This window comes from Podarcis tiliguerta (assembly GCF_965153285.1).
Source record: "Podarcis tiliguerta genome assembly, chromosome: 16".
NCBI classification, from domain to species: Eukaryota; Metazoa; Chordata; class Lepidosauria; order Squamata; family Lacertidae; genus Podarcis; species Podarcis tiliguerta.
In genome coordinates, this window is record NC_139549.1 from 3,248,157 (window position 1) to 3,264,160 (window position 16,004).

Genomic DNA, 16,004 nt, shown 5'->3' on the forward strand with positions numbered 1-16,004 from the left:
TCAGTGGTTTTCAATGAATATCTTAAAAACTACAAATCTCCCGACAGATATAGAATGAATCTAGAAAATAGAGGAATATCTGGTAAAATTCGTAGAGGAAAAAAAAGTGGAAACCTAAATAATAAAAATGTGTATAGACCACCAAAATGTAAAATAGCACAATGAGAATAGTTGGAAGTCAAACGCTTGGGTGTATTCACGTTGGGTATGTATATAGGTAAAGTATGTATTGTATGTACAGTGGTACCTCTGGTTGTGAACGGGATCTGTTCTGGAGTCCTGTTCGCAACATGAGCAGAACACAATCCGTGTCTGTGCGTGAGCGGGTCACGATTCGCTGCTTCTGCGCATGCGTGTGACGTCATTTTGAGCATCTGCGCATTCGCGAGCAGCAAAACCCGGAAGTAACCCTTTCCGGGACTTCTGGGTTGCCGTGGGACGCAGCCTGAAAAGATTTAACCTGAAGCAAACGTAACAAGAGGTATGACTGTATTGTATGTAATGAACTGTATTGTCTATTCTTAAGCTTAGTAATTTCCCAAAAGTGATGTATGGAAGTGAGAGCTGGACCATCAAGAAGGCTGATCGCCGAAGAATGGATGCTTTTGAATTCTGGTGCTGGAGGAGACTCTTGAGAGTCCCATGGACTGCAAGAAGATCCAACCTCTTCATTCTGAAGGAAAACAGCCCTGAGTGCTCACTGGAAGGACAGATCCTGAAGCTGAGGCTCCAAGACTTTGGCCACCTCATGAGAAGAGAAGACTCCCTGGAAAAGACCCTGATGTTGGGAAAGATGGAGGGCGCAAGGAGAAGGGGACAACAGAGGGTGAGATGGTGGGATAGTGTTCTCGAAGCTACCAGCATGAGTTTGACCAAACTGCGGGAGGCAGTGGAAGAGAGGAGTGCCTGGCGTGCTCTGGTCCATGGGGTCACGAAGAGTCGGACACAACTAAACAACAACAAAGCTTAATAAAATATTACATATTTCTTTTTTAAAAAGGAAAATCAGTCATAAAGATTTAAGACGAGAGGCCTGAATTCAGCCCACGAATTAAAAGAGGGAGCAGTCATCCTTGAACATCTGTAGATGGAGCAAGCTTGTTTTCCGAGTTGGCACGATGGGAACTAACGGTTCTAAATGGCAAGAAATGAGATTTTGACTTAAAACCAAGAACTTGAGCTGTTGAGACAGCAGAACGAACACTCTCGGAAGCTTGTGGACGCTCCTTCCTTGGAGGTTTTTAAGCAGAGGTTGGATGGCCATCTGTCATGGCTGCTTTAGTTGAGATTTCTGGGGTTGGACTAGATGACCCTGGGGTCCCTTCCAGCTCCACAAGTCTATGATTCTACAAAAAAAAGTCTGTCTAGTCCAGCTCCCCACAGAGGCCATTCAGGAAACCATGAGCAGGGCAGGAAGGCAACGTACAGCCCTCCTCTGGCTCCCTGCCACCTGGTGTTCTGGGGTATGCTGCTATTGAACATGGAAGCTCCACTGAACCATCATTACTAAAAAGCCGCTGGGCCCACGGGACACACACACCAAACACAACACAATTATGACAAGGATGACTGTTACTGTTAGAGATCCTCTAACAGAGGGGAGACTCAGCCAGATGGGCGGGGTATAAATCATAAATTATTATTATTATTATTATTATTATTATTATTATTATTATTATATATTATTATCTGATGGAGCACTTAATACTGTCGCCCACAGGCCCCTAAGATTTGAGCAACCTTTACTAGGGACTGAGCCTTTATTTTTATTTTTATTACTGCATTTATATCCTGCCTGTTCCCGACTAAGAGCACATATTGATACAGGAATGTATTAGATAAAATGTAAAGAAATATACAATCATAAGAGTACATTCATTTGTAAAAAAAGGAATATACAACGGGAAAGACAGGAAGTCTAGTGTGTTGCTATGTATATGATTGGGGGGGAAATTGTTTTTGTTTTTTCTCTTTGCTCTTTTTTTCGTTTCATTTTCTTTCTAGGTATATAAAATGTGTATATAATTTTTGTATACATGTTGGAAATTATATTATAGCAAGTCCTGTAATGGAATATGACAACGTTTACCGATGTAATATAAGGATGTTAACAAATAAATAAAATGCAAATTCAAAAATAAAATTAAAAACCCCTGCCTGTTTCCCCACCCCACCTCGAAAGCAGTTCAAGGCAGCACACCCTCCTCCCTTTAATCTTCACAATAATCTTCACAAGGCAAGTTAGGCTGAGATATAAGCAGCGGCCCAAAGTGATGTTGCCAAGCGGGATTCGAACCTTGGCCTCCTCCCAGGTCCAAGTCCAGCACTCTTAACGACTACCGCACACCAGCTCTCTCCACAGGCTCTGTCCTGTGGAACTCCCTGCCACACAACCGGCAACAGCCGTTCCAGCCTTCCCAAAACTCTGTTACAGTGGCGTAGCGTGGGGGGTGCAGGGGGGGCCAGCCGCACCGAGCGCAACACCTGGGGGTTAGGGTTAGGGGGCGCAAATCCACAGGTTAGGGGGCGCAAATTACTTGCCTTGCCCCGGGTGCTGACAACCCACGCTACGCCACTGCTCTGTTATTCAGAAGGGCTTTTGCAGTGCATGTGTTTTTCGTTTGCTGGTTTTTAGGCTGGCAGGTGCTTAGAGAGTTCAGGGAGCAACCTGAAACCGCCACACCTCAGGCTTGCATCATCGATCCGTCCTTGCAGGTGCAGCAGGAGGAATGGAATTCCAGAGGCGTGAGAGCAGCCCTTCACCTGTTGCGCAAGGACTCGCCGTCCCGGGTAAATAGCAGCGATCGGGACGGCAGGGACGGCCTTGGCACATGGGGAGGAGAAGGGCCTGCAGCCGCTCTCGCTTTCTCCAGGCACAGGATGTGAAGACTGTGGGAAGATTCAGGGCAGAGAGGGGAAAGTACTTTGGCACAGAGCACATAGTTAAACTGCGGAACTCCCTTCCACAAGGCCATTTCCCGGCAGAAGAGTTTAGGAAGGAGCAAGGCAACTCAGACCTAACTCGACTCAGGCAACAACACAACTGCCCTCCTCAGGCCATGCTCCTCCGCAGGTTCCTCAGGTGATTTTACCTGGCTGGAACCTGTCCCTTGAACTAGGAGACCGCCTAGCGCAGGGGTAGGCAACCTAAGGCCCGGGGGCGGCTCAATCGCCTTCTCAATCCGGCCCGCGGACAGTCCAGGAATCAGCGTTTTTACATGAGTGGAATGTGTGCTTTTGTTTAAAATGATTTGTGGGGCCTGCCTGGTGTTTTTACATGAGTAGAATGTGGGCATTAATTTAAAATGCATCTCTGGGTTATTTGTGGGGCCTAGGAATTTATTTTTTTCAAGTCCGGCCCCCCACAAGGTATGAGTGACAGTGGACCGGCCAACGGTTGAAAAAGGTTCCTGACCCCTGACCTAGCGCTTGCCCAAGATGGGGACAAGGACAAGTTCACATCAGAACTTTAAATAATAATAATAATAATAATAATAATAATAATAATAATAATAATAAAAAGCTTCCCTAAACAGGGCTGCCTTCAGATGTCTTCTAAAAGTCTGGTAGTTATTGTTCTCTTTGATACCTGGTGGGAGGGCGTTCCACAGGGCGGGCGCCACCACCGAAAAGGCCCTCTGCCTGGTTCCCTGTAACCTCACTTCTCGCAGGGAGGGAACCGCCAGAAGGCCCTCGGAGCTGAACCTCAGTGTCCGGGCAGAACGATGGGCGTGGAGACGCTCCTTCAGGTAAAGCACTGGGTTCCCCCAGCGTATCCTGCGATCTGTAGTTTCCCCCCTCGCAGTGCTACAGTTCCTAGCTTCCTTCTCCAACAACACCACAGCAACCTTGCAATGTTGGCTGAAGTCATTTGATTTCGGTTTTGCCTCTTCACACGACTCTTTGGGGAAGGGAGTCACGGGCTTTAAATGTGTGTTGGGTGTGCTTTTGATGTCTGGTGCAGACCTGCCCTGGATGCTCACTGAACTCAGACATTTTGGGGGAATCCCAAACCAAGAGTTAAGAGCACATGGCCACCCAAAATGCAGCCCTTTGGCCTGAAAACAGTTCCCTGCCGCGGTTTAGGAGGATGTGCTGGCCGTGCATTTCAGGTTTTATCCTTCCGCAGGCAAGGAAAGCAAAAAAAGAACAAAACCCTGAGCGTCGTTAATCATAAGCCACGCTCCCCAAAGAGAAACAAACAATGCATAGAAATTGCTTCCTGCTTTTTTCGGATGCCCCTGAAGCACTATCAAAGCATTTAAAAAATCACTCCTTCCCCGCCAGCTCCAAAATATCCCAGCCGACAATTAAGAGCGTCTTGCAAAGGTGAGGCTTTGAATGGGGAAAAGAAGGTGAGCTTTAACCCCCGGGGAAGAGGTCATTCAAAACCCCAGCTTCCTGGTCTGGGACCAGCTGTCAACATGGCCAAAAACCAGCGCCTGCACCTCTTCAAAAGCCATTCAGGTTGGTGGAGGGAGTAGCTTTCTCATCACAACAACCTTGCGAGGTAGGCTGAAGCTATTTAATTTCAAATTTGCGGCTGGGTGAGGTTTCTGGGCGGAAATGGAAGAGTGGGAAATTCTGTTGTGAAGTTTCAGTATTATTAAATTTATTTAAAGCCTCTTTCTGTTAAAAAAAAAAAAAGACTCAGGGCTCCTTGCAACAGGTGAGGATATGCAAATATTAAAATAAAAAAAGGATAATATAATGTAACCACCAACAATTCTTTAAAAAAAAACCACCCACCATTTTGTGGTCACACACTGTTCCAACCTGGAGACACGAACAGCAGCCAAGTTGTGTTTTTTTAACCACATACAGAGGACTTTTTTAAATACTTTCTTCCAACAGAAACCTGAACCTGGTGGGGGACAGGAGCAAAAAACCAGCCTAACAGGTTGGAGTAGGATAAGGGAAAGGGGGGGAATTAGTTTGGGAAGAAAATAAAGTCAGCTTCTTTGCCAAAACACTGGACTGTGAAGCCAGTATAAAAGGGATTTTTTTTCCACCAGGATCTCAAGAACTTGGCAGCCAATCCTGAGGTTGCGATCCTAGGCTTACCTGGGAGCAAGTCCCATTGAACTCAGTCGGGTTGCTTCCGAGTAGATAAGATTGCATTGTCATGGGGTAAAGAACATTACAAATCTGGCTGTGATTATGGCAGAACTGACGAAATGTGCTATCTGGAAAGGGAGGTGTGTTCTGAATATTTCCCTCAGGTGTACACACACTTACACGATGATGCAGCCAAACCCCACGCAAGAGGTTTTATATCAAGGAAAGTAGCAGGAAAATCTAGCAACCGTGAGCGAACTTTACATTTTATTTTATTTTTAGGGCAGTAATCCCCAACACCTTCCCCAGAGGTGAAATAAGGACAGCATTTTTATTATCAGAGACAGAGATATGCCAGTCCCTGGGTGCCACTGCCTTCCGATCTGTGAAATGGGTATATTTTAAACCAGGGGTGTTTGCGGAGGTGGACTTTTGCGACAGGGACAAGGTTTCTCAAATGACGCATCTGTGACAAGGTCAACGCAAAGACCAGCAGGTGACCTCAATTCGATCACCTCTCCGTTTCTTGACAGGTGGCTAAACTTTTCGGCTGGCGACACCCTGAAAGTATGACATTCGGACACCGCCCTTAACCAGAAGTACCAGACCCGTCACTCAAGTTTGCAGGCGAACAGTGGAATTATTCAGATTTTCGACAACTCGCAAAGGGCTCAGGTTATCATCGCCTGCCGTGGAAACTGCCACTTGAGAGTTGGAACATTAAAATTTTAAAGGCATCGCATTACAGAAGGGAGGTGCAGGATTCAGCTCATGCCAGCGCTCAAGCCGGACACCGAAGAGATTAACAAAATAAACTCACCAAGATAGATACATGCAGGGGGTCTTGTCTTTAGCAAGCGATTTCGGAGACGCCCCAGGAGGGATGTAATCTCACATAATGATCAGACATATTCTCTACGATGCGTACAGGAAAAAAATCATAGATGCTACATACAGGGATGCAGGTAGCAGCTGCCTTCTACGGAGTCAGAAAACAGGTCCATCTAGGTCAATATTGCCTACACGGACTGGCAGCAGCTCTCCAGGGTTTCAGGCAGGAAATCTTTTCCAGCCCTTCGTGGGTATGCCAGGGATTGGACTATCTGCCAATCTATGTTTGCCCGGACACTGAGGTCCAGCGCCAAGAGCCTTCTGGTGGTTCCCTCATTGCAAGAAGCGAAGTTACAGGGAACCAGGCAGAGGGCCTTCTCGGTGGTGGCACCCGCCCTGTGGAACGTCCTCCTACCAGGTATCAAAGAGAACAATAACTACCAGACTTTTAGAAGACATCTGAAGGCAGCCCTGTTTAGGGAAGCTTTTAATGTTTAATAGACAATTGGATTTTAATATTCTGTTAGAAGCCGCCCAGAGTGGCTGGGGAAACCCAGCCAGATGGGCGGGGTATAAATAATAAATTATTATTATTTATTATTATTATACGTACACCATAGGCATGAGGCACAACATACCAAGCTTCCATTTAAGTTATTTAATAATACAGTCATACCTCGGGTTACAGACGCTTCAGGTTGCTTTTTTTGGGTTACGGACCGCCGAAACCCGGAAGTACTGGAACGGGTTACTTCCGGGTTTCGGTGGTCGCGCATGTGCAGAAGCGCTAAATCATGCTTTGCACATGCACAGAAGCATCGTATCGCAACTCGCACGTGCGCAGACACGCCGCTGTGGGTTGCGAATGTGCATCCCGCACGGATCACGTTCACAACCCCAGCGTCCACTGTAATATTATTATTATAATAATTTATTATTTATAGCCCGCTCATCTGGCTGGGTTTCCCCAGACACTCTTGTTAAAAGGAGTGTGTGCCGATTGTATGACTCATACAGGATGCCTAATGTGGGGGTATAAAGACACTACAGACTTGCATTCCCCACAAAACAGCCCCATCCCATCTCATCTAGCAAACCAGTGATGTGCCAGGACATTAATATAAAAGATTCCATCAGGATTTTAGGATTCTGGGTCCGGAGGGGGCTGTTTCTTTAACGCCACAAGGCCTAGAAACTTGAACTCGCGAGCCACGTTGGTTCGTTTTTATATATTTTTAGAAACCCTTCCTTTCAGCAGGGCAAGAATTGATATCGATCGCCCTTCGTTTGCCCTCTCGGCCGTTGACCTTTGACAGCGGCTCCTGCTGAAGCCGAAAACTCCAGGGGGCTGGCCCTTGTGGATTTATTTATTTTATTCAAAAAAGGAAAAGGAAAAAGGTCAGCGGTTTAGCTAGATCTAAGTCCACCCCCCGCCCCCGCTTACTTTATCCAAACAGGAATTGACAATGGGCAAATTCTTTGCAGAAATAGCCAATTAAGCAATGAGGTCTCCCAGATGGATGCGAGGAACCGCAGCTCCCAGCAACTTAAAGGCAGCAGCCCCAGACACTGGGATATCGTTCTCCATTCATGGGGAAAACTAGAATTTCAGCCTTTACTCTAGTTTCAATCAGGTGATGGAAGGGAGAGAGGAGGACATACACCCTGAAGGTGTAAGCGGAAACCTCAAACTGAGAGAGAGAGGATGGTGGTCGAAATTCCTACAAGCACATACGAAAATCGGAGAAAAGACAAATTTTGCAGTCGCTTTGGAACGAAGGCTGCAATCCTAACCCTACTTACGTGGAAGGAAGCCTGGCTGAATTCAGGAGGTCTTATGCAGTGCTTTTTGACTAGAAAGAAAAATTGCCAGTACTCTGTACTTTTGAGAACCCCCCCAGAAAAAAAGCACCAGAAGCTGCGCTTTGGTTCCCGAACCGTTTCAGGAATCGAACAGACTCCCTGAATGGATTAAGTTCAGAAACCAAGGTTCCGCCGGATAGATTTCACAAAAGCAGCTGCGTTTTTCAATGCAAAGATGTATCGCACCAAGAAGGTCGTTCTAAATTTTAATCGTAAGAAGGGGCAGTGTTACGGGAAAGCAATTGTCAATTTCAATGCAAGTGTGTAGTTCACTTTCTGTGTGTGTGTGCGCGCGCGCATGTGTGCGTGAGTGAGAGAGAGAGCTTGACCCTATGCATCCTTACGCAGAAGTAAGCCCCAATAATGTTGACTGTATGTGTGCCTAGGATAGCAGTTTAAGGCTGAAATCTTATTTCACTGTAACTTTCCTAAACTGTTCCAAATCAAAAGCCAGTTAATTTTTTGCAAATTTGGGAGTGGGACAAGGTGGGAGGGGGGGGAGATGACCACAACAGGATTTAGCAACAGAGGGGCTTCGTGGTGAGGGGGGTTGTTTCCAGTTAGAAAAAGCGGGGGGGGGGGGGGAGTAGAGAGATAAAATGACTCCCATCTATCAGCAATGCAAAGTTTTGCTCTATATGTCAGGCAACCTGAGGCCTGCCATTTGTACCAGAGCCAGTGGTACAGATGGCCAGAGTGTTGGACCGTGACCTGGGGGACAAGGGTTTGAATCTCCACGCAGCCACTGGGTGCCCTTGGGCCAGGCACGAATCTCTTAGCCTAACCCACCTCACAGGGTTGTCGTTGAGGATGAAATGGGGAGGAGCACCTTGAGAAAATGTGGTGTACATATGAATGTAATAACAATATATAATGTTGTTGGGATTCCAAATCTCCAGCACAGCCAAACAGCCAGGAATGATAGTTCAGCAATACCTTGAGGCCATCAGGTTCCCTATCCTTTGAGAGAGAGAGAATATCTTAGCACTGCTGATATAGCTGGGGTCATTTCCTTCCTCCACCCCCACCTCAAAGCGATTTATAATAGGATTCCTTCGCATTCCAAAAGGTCACCTAGTCAAAGGCCTCTTTTAATCCCTTCCTCCCGGGGCAAAGGAGCAACACCAGCTTTGCCTTTAACTGTGGGGTTGTGTTGTTTTTAAAGAACCCTTTGCTGCTTCTTGGATGCGAAGAAAGTTGTTTTATTCATTTTATGTATCCTGAGCCTTTCCTCCAAGGATGTCCTGGTTTAATCCTCTCAGCAACCCTTCTAGGTAGGTCTGCGCAGACCCAACAGGTTAAGCTAAGAGACTGTGCGTGGGCGATTTGAACCCTGGTCTCCCAGGTACGGTGATTAGGAGTGTTGGACTAGGACCTGGGAAACCAGGGTTCGAATCCCCTTATTCAGCTATAAAGCTCGCTGGGGGGCCTTGGCCCAAGTCTCTGCATTTCAGTCTAACCTACCTCACAGGGCTATTGTAAGGATAAAATGGAGGTGGAGGGCAGAACTATGTTCATCATCTTTAGATCCCTGGAGAAAAAGCAGGATATAAATGCTGCGACAAATTAATAATAATCATCATAATAACAGAAGAGGGATTTGGAGCTTGCAATCAGGGGTTATTACAAATCTAGGCAGGAACCCTCCCAAGAGAGAGGCAAATTAATGGAAGATAAGTCTAAATAGAGCCTCCATGTTTGGACACAGTATACCTCTGATTGCCATAACTTGGACAGCCGGATCTAATCTAGCAAAACTCTCCCGTTCTCAGTAGCCATATAACGCTTGGGAATGGCACCGCCATCTTCCAAGACACACTACCTCTGAAAACTAGATGCTGCACGTCAGGCAATTGGGGGGGGGGATTTTGTGGCCCTCTTTCTAGTCACTGTGGAAAGTGGGGTGCTGGATTAATTCATTTTGCTTCAGGCCTCTGGGCTACTGTGGTTTATGCGCATAAATGCATCAGTCTGTTACTCTTCCCTTCCACCCAAAGAGTTCTGTGATGCCCATAGGCTTGCACACATCTCACTCATCTAGTTCAGGCTTCCTCAAACTCGGCCCTCCAGATGTTTTGAGACTACAATTCCTATCATCCCTGACCACTGGTCCTGCTAGCTAGGGATCATGGGAGTTGTAGGCCAAGGTTGAGAGGAAGCCTGATCTAGTTTTACAGTACTCATTTTGTGCCTCCTACCTTATAGCAATTACCAACACCAGTGTGACTCTAAAAAGGCAACCCTTTAGTTTACACACATGGGAACATTAACAGGAGGTTATTTATTGAAGAGCAAGCTTGGAGCAAGAAAAAGAGAGAGACAGGCCTGCCTTCACAATCAAAAGCATCCCTTGCAGTAAAACAGTGCAATGACCAGAGAGCTAATAAAAGGAGGATTTTATCCTGAGTTGGTGGTTTTTGGAGCCATCAGTCACCAATGCCATACACGTCGCATCAAAATAAACCATCCCCAAAACTGCTCAAAGTTTGAAGCCTTAGCTAACACAAACAGACCCCCCTTCCAGGATCAAAGTCCCTTTTTGGCTGAATATACACTACCAGCTTTAAAAAAACAGCTAGGTTATTCTTTTTCCTCAATTTGGATCAAAGCTGCAGCAGAATACAGTATTTCAAAAGGAATGACGGGCTAAGATACGGCTTTTGGCTGACATCTTGTGTGCACCAACCTTGGTCAAGAGGGCAGCCTCAGAGCGGCTTCCACGCATGAGGTTTGTGGCTCCCAGTGCAATCCTGATTTACACCAGAGAAAAGCCACTAGTGGGTTCTTCCCATGGTATTCTGAAGGTGCATCTAACTTAAAACCTTCTCTAGCCCTTCTGGGTCCGTTTATAGTTACGACAGCAGAAAACACCACCTTCTTTCCTGCTATCCCGCACTAACCCATCAGGCAAACAGACCTACGTTGACGCAAGATGTGATGGAATAACACAGTGCAAATCCCAAAGAATGTAAAAGAACACTTCCAATCCCTATTCCCACTTTACGTGGAAGGAAACCGAGCAAAGATTTCAAAGTTCCCAGGCACCAGAACCAGGCATCAACATTTAGGCTCCTGGAATTTCTGCCGGCTCTTGCTAGCCAGCCCCACAAAGAGGCCAGTCCACACCGTTCAGAAAGCAGCATGCCAGCAAAGAATTCCTCCCCAGAGTTATCTCAGTTGGCGTTTTTTAAAGGTGTTCCACTATGGGAAAATATAGCCAGAATGGAAGATAGAGGCAGCACAGCCCCACCCCGGGACAGCAATCTTGGAAGGGAAGGGGGGATTTGAGACGAGGGGAAGCAAAATTCCAGGTGTGGGGTGTAGCTGTAGGGGGAATTCAGTGTGCACAGGGCAGAACATCAGGATTACAATTGTGTTTTGTGTGTGTATGTGTGTGAGAGAGAAAGTGTCAGGCTGTGACAGCTTGTGGGGGCATTCACTGGGGCAGGAACAGTAACCATAAACTCACTGTGTGTGTGTGTGTGTGTGTGTACACACAGGAAGTATTTATCACAAATGGTGTACCACACCCCTAGATGGTGGGAGTATAAAACCAGAAACAGCACCAAGAGGATTGTATTCAATGTTAGTTCCACTCTAGAAATTAACTAACAGTGCCAGATTTGGGGCAACCTCAGGGTGCTGAGCTGAGGGGGCGCAAAACAATAATACATAAAAAAAGGAATTATTGTGAAAATAATAAATATTTAGAGGCGGGCATCAAATTTGTCCTTGCTTCAGGCACCAGATTACCAAAGTCCACCCCTGTGACTAACGCAAGTCCATGAATTCTAATGGGTCAAATTGGAACTTATCTGGATGCAACCCAGAAATCCCAGTGATAAAATCAGTGTTAGGTAGGTACTTAAGTTGGGGACAGGCAGACAGACAGTGTCCCCTGAAGACTGGAGAGGGTGGGCAGGCATGGTCCCCGAGAGCACTGGTCTTCAACCAGCAGGTTTGGAGCCACTACCGATTCCCGGATCAATCCAATGCACGTTTGGGTTTTAAAAGGGGGTCTTGGCTCTGAAAAAGTTGAAGAGGAGTACAAACCCCAAACAGAGCGCAGCTGGGCCAGGAGAGAGAGAGAGAGAGCGTGGATTTCTTTCCAAGGAAACATAGTAATTCTTTAAAAGGCGGCGGGGAGGGGGGACACCAATAGCAGCTGGAAGCCGGAGGGCTTATAACAATTAACAATTAATTAATGATTAATAATAATAATAATCCACAAACTCCCCCGGGACGGAAAGGAGATATAGTAGCTAAGGTGGAGGGCTGAGATGGGGGGAAAATGAGAATGCGGGGGTCCAGCACCCTAACCACCCCCTCCCACAAATAAAAGAGGGAAAAGAGCGGCCGTCCCCGCTTGGGGACAGTGAACAGGGGAAGGGTAGAAACTAAGGTGGGGGGCGATGCCCATAAAAGGAAATGGGATGGGGCGCACGGCTGGGACCGCTGCTTTCAAAAGGAGGGTGGGAAGGGAAGGAGAGCGCGTTATTCGCAAGCAAAAAGGGGGGTTCGCCCCCCCTACTCACCCTCCTGGTTCCTCCTCGGCCGCCCCACCTGCCCCGCTCGCCTCTCACACCTTCTGCGCCTCTGCCCGGGCGGGCGCAACCTGTTACCTGAGCCAGGCGCCGGGGCCACGCCCACGCCGCTCCCCATTGGCTCCGCCGCGCTGGGAGGCCCGGCCCCTTCGCTCGCCCCCCTCCCTCCCCGGGCGACCACGCCCCCTCCTCCTCCACTTCGCCCCCCCCGCTCTTCTTTCTCCCCTTCCGCGAGCTCGGTGGGCGTGGCATAAGCGTCTGACGTCACCAGGCGGGAATGGAGCGGGGAGAATAAAAAATGGCGGCCGAGTTTCGGGCGAGGGGGCGGGGCTGGAAGGAGCCCTTAGCAACCGGGCAGTGAGGCTGCCTGGGCCTTAGCAACCAGGCCAGGCCTTGGCCTTTCAGAAGAAAGGGCGTTTTATTTTTTGAAATGTGTTGTTTTCAAAGAGCCTTTGTTTTGGCTAAGTCTAGAAAGCATCTTTTTAGAAACTGGAAATAAAGATAGCTGTGTTGTGTTTATATTATACACACACACACATACAGTATATATATGAATACATACATATGTGCATATATATGTATGTATGTATATATTCATATATGTATATATATATGTGTGTGTGTATATATATATATATATATATATAGCTTTATTTTATATTATACACACACACATATATGAATACATACATATGTGTATATATATATGTATGTATGTATGTATTCATATATGTATATATATTTGTGTGTATGTATATATGTACATATATATATATACATATATATATATGCTACGAAAGCATATATATATATGTATATATGCACATATATGTATATATGCATCTTAAAAAGCAGAGACATCACCTTTGCCAACAAAGGTCTGTATAGTTAAAGCTCTGGTTTTCCCAGTAGTGATGTATGGAAGTGAGAGCTGGACCATAAAGAAGGCTGATTGCCGAAGAATGGATGCTTTTGAATTCTGGTGCTGGAGGAGACTCTTGAGAGTCCCATGGACTGCAAGAAGATCAGACCTCTCCATTCTGAAGGAAATCAGCCCTGAGTGCTCACTGGAAGGACAGATCCTGAAGCTGAGGCTCCAGCAATTTGGCCACCTCATGAGAAGAGAAGACTCCCTGGAAAAGACCCTGATGTTGGGAAAGATGGAGGGCACAAGGAGAAGGGGACGACAGAGGCCGAGATGGTGGGACAGTGTTCTCGAAGCAACCAGCATGAGTTTGACCAAACTGGGGGAGGCAGTGGAAGACAGGAGTGCCTGGTGTGCTCTGGTCCAGGGGGTCACGAAGAGGTGGACACGACTCAACGACTAAACAACAAGGGTGCTGAGAGTTCATAGGAGATCTCTGTTCCCCCTTCCCAGAACTACAACTCTGAGAGATCAGAGCACACCTGGAGGTACAATTCCCAGAGGTCAGAGCACACCTGGAATCCTGTGTCCAGTTCTGGGCACCACAATTTAAGAAGGATGTTGACAAGCTGGAAGGTGTGCAGAGAGGGCAACCAAGATGATCAAGGGTCTGGAAGCCAAACCTGATGAGGAATGGTTGAAGGAGCTGGGCATGTTTAAGCCTGGAAAAGAGGAGACTGAGAGGAGATAGGATAGTCATATTCAAATATCTCAAGGGCTACTGCATGGAAGATGGAGCAAGCTTCTTTTCGCCTGCTCTGGAGGGTAGGACTTTTTAAAAATAAAAAATGGCCTGTGTATATATATATAATCCATTTAAAAAACACAGGCCATTTTTTATTTTCCAAAAGTCGAAATTGTGAGGCTTAATGAAGGTCTTCAGGGTGACACAGGAACCTTTTGTCATTTTGCAACAACACACTGTCAAAGCTACAGTGGGTGAGGGAGGTGAAAGCACTCTGGACATGCTCGATGGAACTCTTATTTTTGTTTTGCATATTCCAAGGCTGGATCTTGGCCTCACAAACTGGCTGGGCCGCTGCCTGGGTCAAAACTGAAGCCATGCCGAATCCCCACAGCTGGGAGATTGACATGTGGTCAGCAGCGACTCTTGCTAGATGACCAGCCTGTCAAAAACTGAAGGGTTGGTGGGTGAAGAAGAACCCCACTCAGTTCCCTCATATCCCCCTTTCCTTGACTCTTGGTGGCTCTCCACGAGGCCAGAATGGCATTTTGTCTTAATTAAGCCGGGTTTGACTTGGGGGCCGCCAGTTCCCGACCCCCTGTTTAAAAATGGCTGCATGGGCAACTCCAGGAAAAGTTCTCAAGCCGAACTTCTTATGTCCGGGCAAAGAGTATTTCAGGACAGCTGGCACCGGCGAAGGATACTCTTCCCCAAGAGGGATGAGGCCATTGAAGACGAAGCCTTTTCCGCTCAGGATCGATGTATGAACTCCGCAACCCTCTTGCAAAGAAACAAACAGCGCTTCAGACATGGCCGTGGCTGACCCCTTTCGGATAGCATGTCGATTTGATTTTGGGTAGTGAGCCCAGAAGTTAAGGAAACATTGCCGTGAGCCACATCTGAGGGCGCCGGGGAGATCAGATTAGATCCTTGATGAGGAAAGCCGAAGTTTAAAGAGACGTCTGCAGCTACGGCCGCCCGGGAAATTCTCCTGTCTAAACTGCAACCAGATTTAAGATTCTTCTTGACACTTTCTGGCTCAACCAGTCATTAATTTCGGGGTTTTTAAAAGATATATATATAATTGCAATGTTTATTATTCACTGCTCACAGTCCGTAATAAACAGCTTAGGGCAGCAAACATATGGTGCCAGTCTAGTTTGGCTTCAAAACAGCCCTGCAAGGGTGGCTAAGCTAAGAGACAGCGATTTGTCCAGGGCTTTTCTCATTTGTTTAATAACAGGATTAGGATTTGAACGCAGGTCTTTGCAACCCAGGTTCAAGACTCTGTTTGCTATGCCACAGGCTCAGCAGTCTATCATCGTTTCATTATTTGCTGCTAACCTTTTATTATTGTTTTTCTAGGCAAATTCAAAGCAGCAACTGGCTGCATGTCCATTTCAGATTGCTGCAGGCTGCTCCGCGCTGCCTTGCAAAAGGGTTCTGTGTAGCTCCAAAGCTTTCATGCTCCCGAAGTATGACACAGACCTAAACTGGTCTAGTCAAGAGATTTAACTTCCTTTGTGTCTCCTATTCCTATAAAGCCCTCTACTGTGTGCTACCTGGAGTAACAGCAGCACTATGAATGAAGGGATCCACTGCCTCTCACTCTCTGCTCCAGCCTCCCCGCCTACCAAACCAGCGACACCTAATCTTGCACTGTTATGTGTCAGGTGGAATTGGAGCAGTCCATTATTCCCGATTGAGGGGCAAGGCACCTTCAGCCACCGTCAGAGGAGAAAACTCCTGTTGCACATCTCTGTGAGAGTCCCTGTTCTGAGCTCCTGCTCTGCTTCCTTCAAATAAGGAGGTCCAGCTCCGAGGGCCTTCTGGCGGTTCCCTCTCTGTGAGAAGTGAAATTACAGGGAACCAGGCGGGGGGCCTTCTCGGTGGTGGCGCCTGCCCTGCGGAACGCCCTCCCACCAGATGTCGAGGAAATAAACAACTACCTGACCTTTAGGAGACATCTGAAGGCAGCCCTGCTTAGGGGCGTTTTTAATGTCTGGTGTTTTAATGTATTTTTAATCTTTTGTTGGAAGCCGCCCAGAGTAGCTGGGGAAACCTAGCCAGATGGGCAGGATACAAATAATAAATTATT

General features: G+C 47.0%; 1 protein-coding gene and 1 long non-coding RNA gene across 2 annotated transcripts in view; one reads left to right on the forward strand and one right to left on the reverse strand.

Annotated features, from left to right (window-relative positions):
• The window catches only part of CGN (cingulin), a 71,906-nt gene extending 59,520 nt beyond the window's left edge, over positions 1-12,386 (reverse strand). Inside the window, exon 1 of the mRNA XM_083416429.1 lies at positions 12,288-12,386. The gene's annotated coding sequence lies outside the window, so the exon portion shown is untranslated. The remainder of the gene's footprint in view (positions 1-12,287) is intronic.
• On the forward strand, positions 4,253-5,891 carry LOC310666303. The gene is made up of 2 exons (XR_014505870.1): positions 4,253-4,510; positions 5,592-5,891. It is a non-coding gene; the product is annotated as an uncharacterized lncRNA (long non-coding RNA).
• Positions 12,387-16,004: the final 3,618 nt, after the last annotated feature.